This window comes from Xiphophorus couchianus, chromosome 2 (assembly GCF_001444195.1).
Source record: "Xiphophorus couchianus chromosome 2, X_couchianus-1.0, whole genome shotgun sequence".
Lineage (NCBI taxonomy): Eukaryota > Metazoa > Chordata > Actinopteri > Cyprinodontiformes > Poeciliidae > Xiphophorus > Xiphophorus couchianus.
Window position 1 is genome coordinate 1360574 of NC_040229.1, and position 10527 is coordinate 1371100.

Consider the following 10527-nt stretch of genomic DNA (forward strand, 5'->3'; position numbering starts at 1 on the left):
CATCTCATGTCTTCTGAGCTAAAATAAGTGAAAACATTTTTGGATTTTGCTTAATTTAAAGGGGAAATATCATGAAAATTCTGCTTTTTTAGCTTTCATCAAAGCACACCGGGGGTGTTGCCTTGATCTGTTCATGAATGTCAGAAGGGTCTTTTAGTCTTCTGTTCAAACGCCCCCAATCAGCTCGTTCAGACTAGCCAGCAGCAATTAGCGGAGCTAATTATACAAGCTACTCCTCGGTGAAACGCTGGTAAAAACATCGTTAGAGGGTTAATAGAGGAGCCATGTTGGGATGACTTTCTGAAGGCAGAGTTTCAGAAAGAGCAGGAGTCTTTAAAGAGACAGACCTCCAATTTCAAGTCGTTAAGTTATTTAGTAAAATTTCTTTTAAGTTTTATTTGATATACAGCTCTGGAAAACATTAAGAGACCACTTAAGATGATCAGTTTCTCTAAATTAAATTTCTGGTTTAAGTAAAATGAACATTGTTATTTTATTCTATTCTAACAACATGTTTGTGAAATTCAAAGCAACAATTTAGTATTTATTAGCAGAAAATGAGAAATGGTCAAAATAATGAAAAACATGCAGAGCTTTCAGACCTCAAATAATGCAAAGAGAACAAGTTTGTATTCATTTAGAAACAACAACACTAATGTTTTAACACTAGAACTACCAAAGATTCCCAAAATGGGAATTTCCGCTAGGTACCAGAGAGGGGCCAGTTTGGCCCTCCAAGAGAGGGTGTGAAGAGGCGCCTTTGTTATGTAAATAAGGCCATTACTGACAATGACAAAGGACAATCAGCGTGAAAGTTGATGTAGTGAGTATGGCTCTCCTCCCCCCTGCTGATCCCTCAGGCTATGGTCACATCTACAGGGATGCTAATTAGACCATTCAGGGTCGTCAGTTTGGCCACATTTGGATGCTAATAACCCAGTTTGGCCCTCTCTCGGTAGTTCTAGGAAGATACCCAATTTGGCCCCTCTTGGTAGAGATAGGAATTTCTCAAAATCCTGGTAGTCCTAGACATTAAAGTCTAGACATTAAAGTCTAGACATTAAAGTCTAGACGTCTAAAGTCTAGACGTTGGAAGTCTAGACATCGATGTCTAGACGTTAGACATCTAGACGTCTAGACATTGACGTCTAGACGTGTAACGTCTAGACATCGACGTCTAGACATCGACGTCTAGACGTTAGGCGTCTAGACGTTAGGCGTCTAGACGTTAGACGTCTAGACGTCAAAGTCTAGACGTCATAGTCTAGACATTGATGTCTAGACGTTAGACATCTAGACGTTAGACATCTAGACATCTAGACATTGACGTCTAGACGTCTAGACATTGACCTCGTCTAGACGTTAGGCGTCTAGACATTGACCTCTAGACATTGACGTCTACACGTTAGACGTCTAGACGTCAATGTCTAGACGTCTAGACGTCAATGTCTAGATGTCTAGATGTCTAACGTCTAGATGTCTAACGTCTAGACATCAATGTCTAGACGTTAGACGTCTAGACTATGACGTCTAGACTTTGACGTCTAGACGTCTAACGTCTAGAGGCCTAACGTCTAGGCGCCTAAAGTCTAGACGTCTAGAAGCCAAACGTCTAGACGCCTGACGTCTAGATGCCTAACGTCTAGACGCCTGACGTCTCGACGCCTAATGTCTAGACGCCTGACGTCTAGACGCCTAATGTCTAGACGCCTGACGTCTAGACGCCTACCGTCTAGACGTCTAGACGCCTGACGTCTAGACGCCTAACGTCTAGACGCCTAACGTCTAGACGCCTAACGTGTAGACGCCTAACGTCTAGACACCTACCGTCTAGACGTCTAAAGTCTAGACACCTACCGTCTAGACGTCTAAAGTCTAGACACCTAACGTCTAGACGCCTAACGTCTTGACGCCTAACGTCTAGACGCCTAATGTCTAGACGCCTACCGTCTAGACGCCTGACGTCTAGACGCCTAACGTCTAGACGCCTAACGTCTAGACGCCTGTTGTCTAGACGCCTACCGTCTAGACGCCTGACGTCTAGATGTCAACGTCTAGACGCCTGACGTCTAGACGTCTAGACACCTAACGTCTAGACGCCTAACGTCTAGACGCCTAATGTCTAGACGCCTGATGTCTAGACGCCTACCGTCTAGACGCCTAAAGTCTAGACGTCTAGACGCCTAACGTCTGGATGCCTAACGTCTAGACGTCTAGACGCCTAATGTCTAGACGCCTAACGTCTAGGCATCTGACGTCTAGACGCCTAATGTCTAGACGCCTGACGTCTAGACGCCTACCGTCTAGACGTCAAGACGCCTACCGCCTAGACGCCTACCGTCTAGACGTCTAACGTCTACACGTCTAGACGCCTAACGTCTAGGTGCCTAAAGTCTAGACGTCTAGAAGCCAAACGTCTAGACGCCTGACGTCTAGACGCCTAATGTCTAGACGCCTGACGTCTAGACGCCTAAGGTCTAGACGCCTGACGTCTAGACGCCTACCGTCTAGACGCCTACCGTCTAGACGCCTAACGTCTAGACGTCTAGACGCCTGACGTCTAGACGCCTAACGTCTAGACGCCTACCGTCTAGACGTCTCAACTCCTAACGTCTAGACGCCTGACGTCTAGACGCCTACCGTCTAGATGTCTAGAAGCCAAACGTCTAGACGCCTAACGTCTAGACGTCTAGACGCCTAATGTCTAGACACCTAACGTCTAGACGCCTAAAGTCTAGACGTCTAGACCGCCTAACGTCTAGACGCCTAAAGTCTAGACGTCTAGACGCCTAACGTCTAGGCGTCTGATGTCTTGACGCCTACCGTCTAGACGCCTACCGTCTAGACGTCTAGACGCCTGACGTCTAGACGCCTACCGTCTAGACGTCAAGACGCCTACCGCCTAGACGCCTACCGTCTAGACGTCTAACGTCTAGACGTCTAGACGCCTAACGTCTAGGCGCCTAAAGTCTAGACGTCTAGAAGCCAAACGTCTAGACGCCTGACGTCTAGACGCCTAACGTCTAGACGCCTGACGTCTAGACGCCTAAGGTCTAGACGCCTGACGTCTAGACGCCTACCGTCTAGACGCCTAACGTCTAGACGCCTAGACGCCTAACGTCTAGACGCCTACCGTCTAGACGTCTCAACTCCTAACGTCTAGACGCCTGACGTCTAGACGCCTACCGTCTAGATGTCTAGAAGCCAAACGTCTAGACGCCTAACGTCTAGACGTCTAGACGCCTAATGTCTAGACACCTAACGTCTAGACGCCTAAAGTCTAGACGTCTAGACCGCCTAACGTCTAGACGCCTAAAGTCTAGACGTCTAGACGCCTAACGTCTAGGCGTCTGATGTCTTGACGCCTACCGTCTAGACGCCTACCGTCTAGACGTCTAGACGCCTGACGTCTAGACGCCTAACGTCTAGACGCCTAACGTCTAGACGCCTAACATCTTGACGCCTGATGTCTGGACGCCTAACGTCTAGACGCCTAACGTCTAGACGTCTAGACGTCAAGACGCCTAACGTCTAGACGCCTATCGTCTAGACGCCTACCGTCTAGACGTCTAACGTCTAGACGTCTAGACGCCTAACGTCTAGGCGCCTAAAGTCTAGACGTCTAGAAGCCAAACGTCTAGGCGTCTACCGTCTAGACGTCTAACGTCTAGACGTCTAGACGCCTAACGTCTAGGCGCCTAAAGTCTAGACGTCTAGAAGCCAAACGTCTAGGCGTCTGATGTCTAGACGCCTAACGTCTAGACGCCTAATGTCTAGACGCCTACCGTCTAGACGCCTGACGTCTAGACGGTAGGCGTCTAGACGTCTAGACGCCTGACGTCTAGACGCCTAACGTCTAGACGCCTAACGTCTAGACGCCTAATGTCTAGACGCCTAACGTCTAGGCGTCTGACGTCTAGACGCCTAACGTCTAGACGCCTAACGTCTAGACGCCTACCGTCTAGACGCCTAACGGCTAGACGTCTAGACGCCTAATGTCTAGACGCCTAACGTCTAGGCGTCTGATGTCTAGACGCCTAACGTCTAGACGCCTAATGTCTAGACGCCTACCGTCTAGACGTCTAAAGTCTAGACGTCTAGACGCCTAACGTCTAGATGCCTAACGTCTAGACGTCTAGACGCCTAATGTCTAGACGCCTAACGTCTAGGCATCTGACGTCTAGACGCCTAACATCTAGACGCCTACCGTCTAGACGCCTAACGGCTAGACGTCTAGACGCCTACCGTCTAGACGCCTACCGTCTAGACGTCTAACGTCTAGACGTCTAGACGCCTAACGTCTAGGCGCCTAAAGTCTAGACGTCTAGAAGCCAAACGTCTAGACGCCTGACGTCTAGACGCCTAATGTCTAGACGCCTGACATCTAGACGCCTAATGTCTAGACGCCTGACGTCTAGACGCCTAATGTCTAGACGCCTGACGTCTAGACGCCTACCGTCTAGACGTCAAGACGCCTACCGCCTAGACGCCTACCGTCTAGACGTCTAACGTCTAGACGTCTAGACGCCTAACGTCTAGGCGCCTAAAGTCTAGACGTCTAGAAGCCAAACGTCTAGACGCCTGACGTCTAGACGCCTAATGTCTAGACGCCTGACGTCTAGACGCCTAAGGTCTAGACGCCTGACGTCTAGACGCCTACCGTCTAGACGCCTAACTTCTAGACGCCTACCGTCTAGACGCCTAATGTCTAGACACCTAACGTCTAGACGCCTAAAGTCTAGACGTCTAGACCGCCTAACGTCTAGACGCCTAAAGTCTAGACGTCTAGACGCCTAACGTCTAGGCGTCTGATGTCTTGACGCCTACCGTCTAGACGCCTACCGTCTAGACGTCTAGACGCCTGACGTCTAGACGCCTAACGTCTAGACGCCTAACGTCTAGACGCCTAACGTCTAGACGCCTGATGTCTAGACGCCTACCATCTAGACGTCTAGACGCCTGACGTCTAGACGCCTAACGTCTAGACGCCTAACGTCTAGACGCCTAACGTCTAGACGCCTACCGTCTAGACGTCTAAAGTCTAGACGCCTAACGTCTAGACGCCTTATGTCTAGACGCCTAACGTCTAGACGCCTACCGTCTAGACGTCTAGACGCCTAATGTCTAGACGCCTAACGTCTAGGCATCTGACGTCTAGACGCCTAACATCTAGACGCCTACCGTCTAGACGCCTAACGGCTAGACGTCTAGACGCCTACCGTCTAGACGCCTACCGTCTAGACGTCTAAAGTCTAGACGCCTAACGTCTAGACGCCTTATGTCTAGACGCCTACCGTCTAGACGCCTACCGTCTAGGCGTCTAGACGCCTAATGTCTAGACGCCTACCGTCTAGACGCCTAACGGCTAGACGTCTAGACGCCTAACGTCTAGACGCCTAACGTCTAGACGCCTAACGTCTAGGCGTCTGATGTCTAGACGCCTGACGTCTAGACGCCTAACGTCTAGACGCCTAACGTCTAGACGCCTACCGTCTAGACGTCTAAAGTCTAGACGCCTGACGTCTAGACGCCTAACGTCTAGACGCCTACCGTCTAGACGTCTAAAGTCTAGACGCCTAACGTCTAGACGCCTTATGTCTAGACGCCTACCGTCTAGACGCCTACCGTCTAGGCGTCTAGACGCCTAATGTCTAGACGCCTACCGTCTAGACGCCTAACGGCTAGACGTCTAGACGCCTAACGTCTAGACGCCTAACGTCTAGACGCCTAATGTCTAGACGCCTAACGTCTAGGCGTCTGATGTCTAGACGCCTAACGTCTAGACGCCTACCGTCTAGACACCTAAAGTCTAGACGTCTAGATGCCTAACGTCTAGACGTCAAGACGCCTAACGTCTAGACGCCTATCGTCTAGACGCCTAACGTCTAGACGTCTAGACGCCTAATGTCTAGACGCCTAACGTCTAGGCGTCTGATGTCTAGACGCCTACCGTCTAGACGCCTAAAGTCTAGACGTCTAGACACCTAACGTCTAGACGCCTAACGTCTAGACACCTACCGTCTAGACACCTAAAGTCTAGACGTCTAGATGCCTAACGTCTAGACGTCAAGACGCCTAACGTCTAGACGCCTAACGTCTAGGCGTCTGATGTCTAGACGCCTAACGTCTAGACGCCTACCGTCTAGACGCCTAACGTCTAGACGTCTAGACGCCTAATGTCTAGACGCCTAACGTCTAGGCGTCTGATGTCTAGACGCCTAACGTCTAGACGCCTAATGTCTAGACGCCTACCGTCTAGACGCCTAACGTCTAGACGCCTAACGTCTAGACGCCTAACGTCTAGACGCCTAACGTCTAGATGCCTAAAGTCTAGACGTCAAGACGCCTAATGTCTAGACGCCTAACGTCTAGGCATCTGACGTCTAGACGCCTAACGTCTAGACGCCTAACGTCTAGACGCCTACCGTCTAGACGCCTAACGTCTAGGCATCTGACGTCTAGACGCCTAACGTCTAGACGCCTAACGTCTAGACGCCTACCGTCTAGACGCCTAACGTCTAGACGTCTAGACGCCTGACGTCTAGACGCCTATCGTCTAGACGTCTAGACGCCTGACGTCTAGACGCCTAACGTCTAGACGCCTAACGTCTAGACGCCTAATGTCTAGACGCCTGACGTCTAGACGCCTAACGTCTAGACGCCTACCGTCTAGACGTCTCAACTCCTAACGTCTAGACGCCTGACGTCTAGACGCCTACCGTCTAGATGTCTAGAAGCCAAACGTCTAGACGCCTAACGTCTAGACGTCTAGACGCCTAATGTCTAGACACCTAACGTCTAGACGCCTAAAGTCTAGACGTCTAGACCGCCTAACGTCTAGACGCCTAAAGTCTAGACGTCTAGACGCCTAACGTCTAGGCGTCTGATGTCTTGACGCCTACCGTCTAGACGCCTACCGTCTAGACGTCTAGACGCCTGACGTCTAGACGCCTAACGTCTAGACGCCTAACGTCTAGACGCCTAACGTCTAGACGCCTAACGTCTTGACGCCTGATGTCTAGACGCCTACCATCTAGACGTCTAGACGCCTGACGTCTAGACGCCTAACGTCTAGACGCCTAACGTCTAGACGCCTAACGTCTAGACGCCTACCGTCTAGACGTCTAGACGCCTGACGTCTAGACGCCTAACGTCTAGACGCCTTATGTCTAGACGCCTACCGTCTAGACGTCTAGACGCCTAATGTCTAGACGCCTAACGTCTAGGCGTCTAGACGCCTAATGTCTAGACGCCTACCGTCTAGACGCCTAACGGCTAGACGTCTAGACGCCTAACGTCTAGACGCCTAATGTCTAGATGCCTAACGTCTAGGCGTCTGATGTCTAGACGCCTAACGTCTAGACGCCTACCGTCTAGACACCTAAAGTCTAGACGTCTAGATGCCTAACGTCTAGACGTCAAGACGCCTAACGTCTAGACGCCTATCGTCTAGACGCCTAACGTCTAGACGTCTCAACTCCTAACATCTAGACGCCTGACGTCTAGACGCCTGACGTCTAGACGCCTAAAGTCTAGACGCCTAACGTCTAGACGTCTAGACGCCTAACGTCTAGACGCCTAATGTCTAGACGCCTACCGTCTAGACGCCTACCGTCTAGACGTCTACACGCCTAACGTCTAGACGCCTAATGTCTAGACGCCTACCGTCTAGACACCTAAAGTCTAGACGTCTAGATGCCTAACGTCTAGACGTCAAGACGCCTAACATCTAGACGCCTACCGTCTAGACGCCTAACGGCTAGACGTCTAGACGCCTACCGTCTAGACGCCTACCGTCTAGACGTCTAACGTCTAGACGTCTAGACGCCTAACGTCTAGGCGCCTAAAGTCTAGACGTCTAGAAGCCAAACGTCTAGACGCCTGACGTCTAGACGCCTAATGTCTAGACGCCTGACATCTAGACGCCTAATGTCTAGACGCCTGACGTCTAGACGCCTAATGTCTAGACGCCTGACGTCTAGACGCCTACCGTCTAGACGTCAAGACGCCTACCGCCTAGACGCCTACCGTCTAGACGTCTAGACGCCTGACGTCTAGACGCCTACCGTCTAGACGCCTGACGTCTAGACGCCTAATGTCTTGACGCCTGACGTCTAGACGCCTGACGTCTAGACGTCTAGACGCCTAACGTCTAGGCGTCTGACGTCTAGACGCCTGACGTCTAGACGCCTAACGTCTAGGCATCTGACGTCTAGACGCCTAACATCTAGACGCCTACCGTCTAGACGCCTAACGGCTAGACGTCTAGACGCCTACCGTCTAGACGCCTACCGTCTAGACGTCTAACGTCTAGACGTCTAGACGCCTAACGTCTAGGCGCCTAAAGTCTAGACGTCTAGAAGCCAAACGTCTAGACGCCTGACGTCTAGACGCCTAATGTCTAGACGCCTGACATCTAGACGCCTAATGTCTAGACGCCTGACGTCTAGACGCCTAATGTCTAGACGCCTGACGTCTAGACGCCTACCGTCTAGACGTCAAGACGCCTACCGCCTAGACGCCTACCGTCTAGACGTCTAACGTCTAGACGTCTAGACGCCTAACGTCTAGGCGCCTAAAGTCTAGACGTCTAGAAGCCAAACGTCTAGACGCCTGACGTCTAGACGCCTAATGTCTAGACGCCTGACGTCTAGACGCCTAAGGTCTAGACGCCTGACGTCTAGACGCCTACCGTCTAGACGCCTAACTTCTAGACGCCTAACGTCTAGACGCCTACCGTCTAGACGTCTCAACTCCTAACGTCTAGACGCCTGACGTCTAGACGCCTACCGTTTAGATGTCTAGAAGCCAAACGTCTAGACGCCTAACGTCTAGACGTCTAGACGCCTAATGTCTAGACACCTAACGTCTAGACGCCTAAAGTCTAGACGTCTAGACCGCCTAACGTCTAGACGCCTAAAGTCTAGACGTCTAGACGCCTAACGTCTAGGCGTCTGATGTCTTGACGCCTACCGTCTAGACGCCTACCGTCTAGACGTCTAGACGCCTGACGTCTAGACGCCTAACGTCTAGACGCCTAACGTCTAGACGCCTGATGTCTAGACGCCTACCATCTAGACGTCTAGACGCCTGACGTCTAGACGCCTAACGTCTAGACGCCTAACGTCTAGACGCCTACCGTCTAGACGTCTAAAGTCTAGACGCCTAACGTCTAGACGCCTTATGTCTAGACGCCTAACGTCTAGACGCCTACCGTCTAGACGTCTAGACGCCTAATGTCTAGACGCCTAACGTCTAGGCATCTGACGTCTAGACGCCTAACATCTAGACGCCTACCGTCTAGACGCCTAACGGCTAGACGTCTAGACGCCTACCGTCTAGACGCCTACCGTCTAGACGTCTAAAGTCTAGACGCCTAACGTCTAGACGCCTTATGTCTAGACGCCTACCGTCTAGACGCCTACCGTCTAGGCGTCTAGACGCCTAATGTCTAGACGCCTACCGTCTAGACGCCTAACGGCTAGACGTCTAGACGCCTAACGTCTAGACGCCTAACGTCTAGACGCCTAACGTCTAGACGCCTAACGTCTAGGCGTCTGATGTCTAGACGCCTAACGTCTAGACGCCTAACGTCTAGACGCCTAACGTCTAGACGCCTACCGTCTAGACGTCTAAAGTCTAGACGCCTAACGTCTAGACGCCTTATGTCTAGACGCCTAACGTCTAGACGTCTAGACGCCTGACGTCTAGACGCCTAACGTCTAGACGCCTAACGGCTAGACGTCTAGACGCCTACCGTCTAGACGCCTACCGTCTAGACGTCTAGACGCCTGACGTCTAGACGCCTAACGTCTAGACGCCTACCGGCTAGACGTCTAAAGTCTAGACGCCTAACGTCTAGACGCCTTATGTCTAGACGCCTACCGTCTAGACGCCTACCGTCTAGGCGTCTAGACGCCTAATGTCTAGACGCCTACCGTCTAGACGCCTAACGGCTAGACGTCTAGACGCCTAACGTCTAGACGCCTAACGTCTAGACGCCTAATGTCTAGACGCCTAACGTCTAGGCGTCTGATGTCTAGACGCCTAACGTCTAGACGCCTACCGTCTAGACACCTAAAGTCTAGACGTCTAGATGCCTAACGTCTAGACGTCAAGACGCCTAACGTCTAGACGCCTATCGTCTAGACGCCTAACGTCTAGACGTCTCAACTCCTAACATCTAGACGCCTGACGTCTAGACGCCTGACGTCTAGACGCCTAAAGTCTAGACGCCTAACGTCTAGACGTCTAGACGCCTAACGTCTAGACGCCTACCGTCTAGACGCCTACCGTCTAGACGCCTATCGTCTAGACGTCTAGACGCCTGACGTCTAGACGCCTAACGTCTAGACGCCTGACGTCTAGACGCCTACCGTCTAGACGTCTAGACGCCTGACGTCTAGACGCCTGACGTCTAGACGCCTACCGTCTAGACGTCTAGACGCCTGAAGTCTAGACGCCTAACGTCTAGACGCCTAACGTCTAGATGCCTAAAGTCTAGACGTCAAGACGCCTACCGTCTAG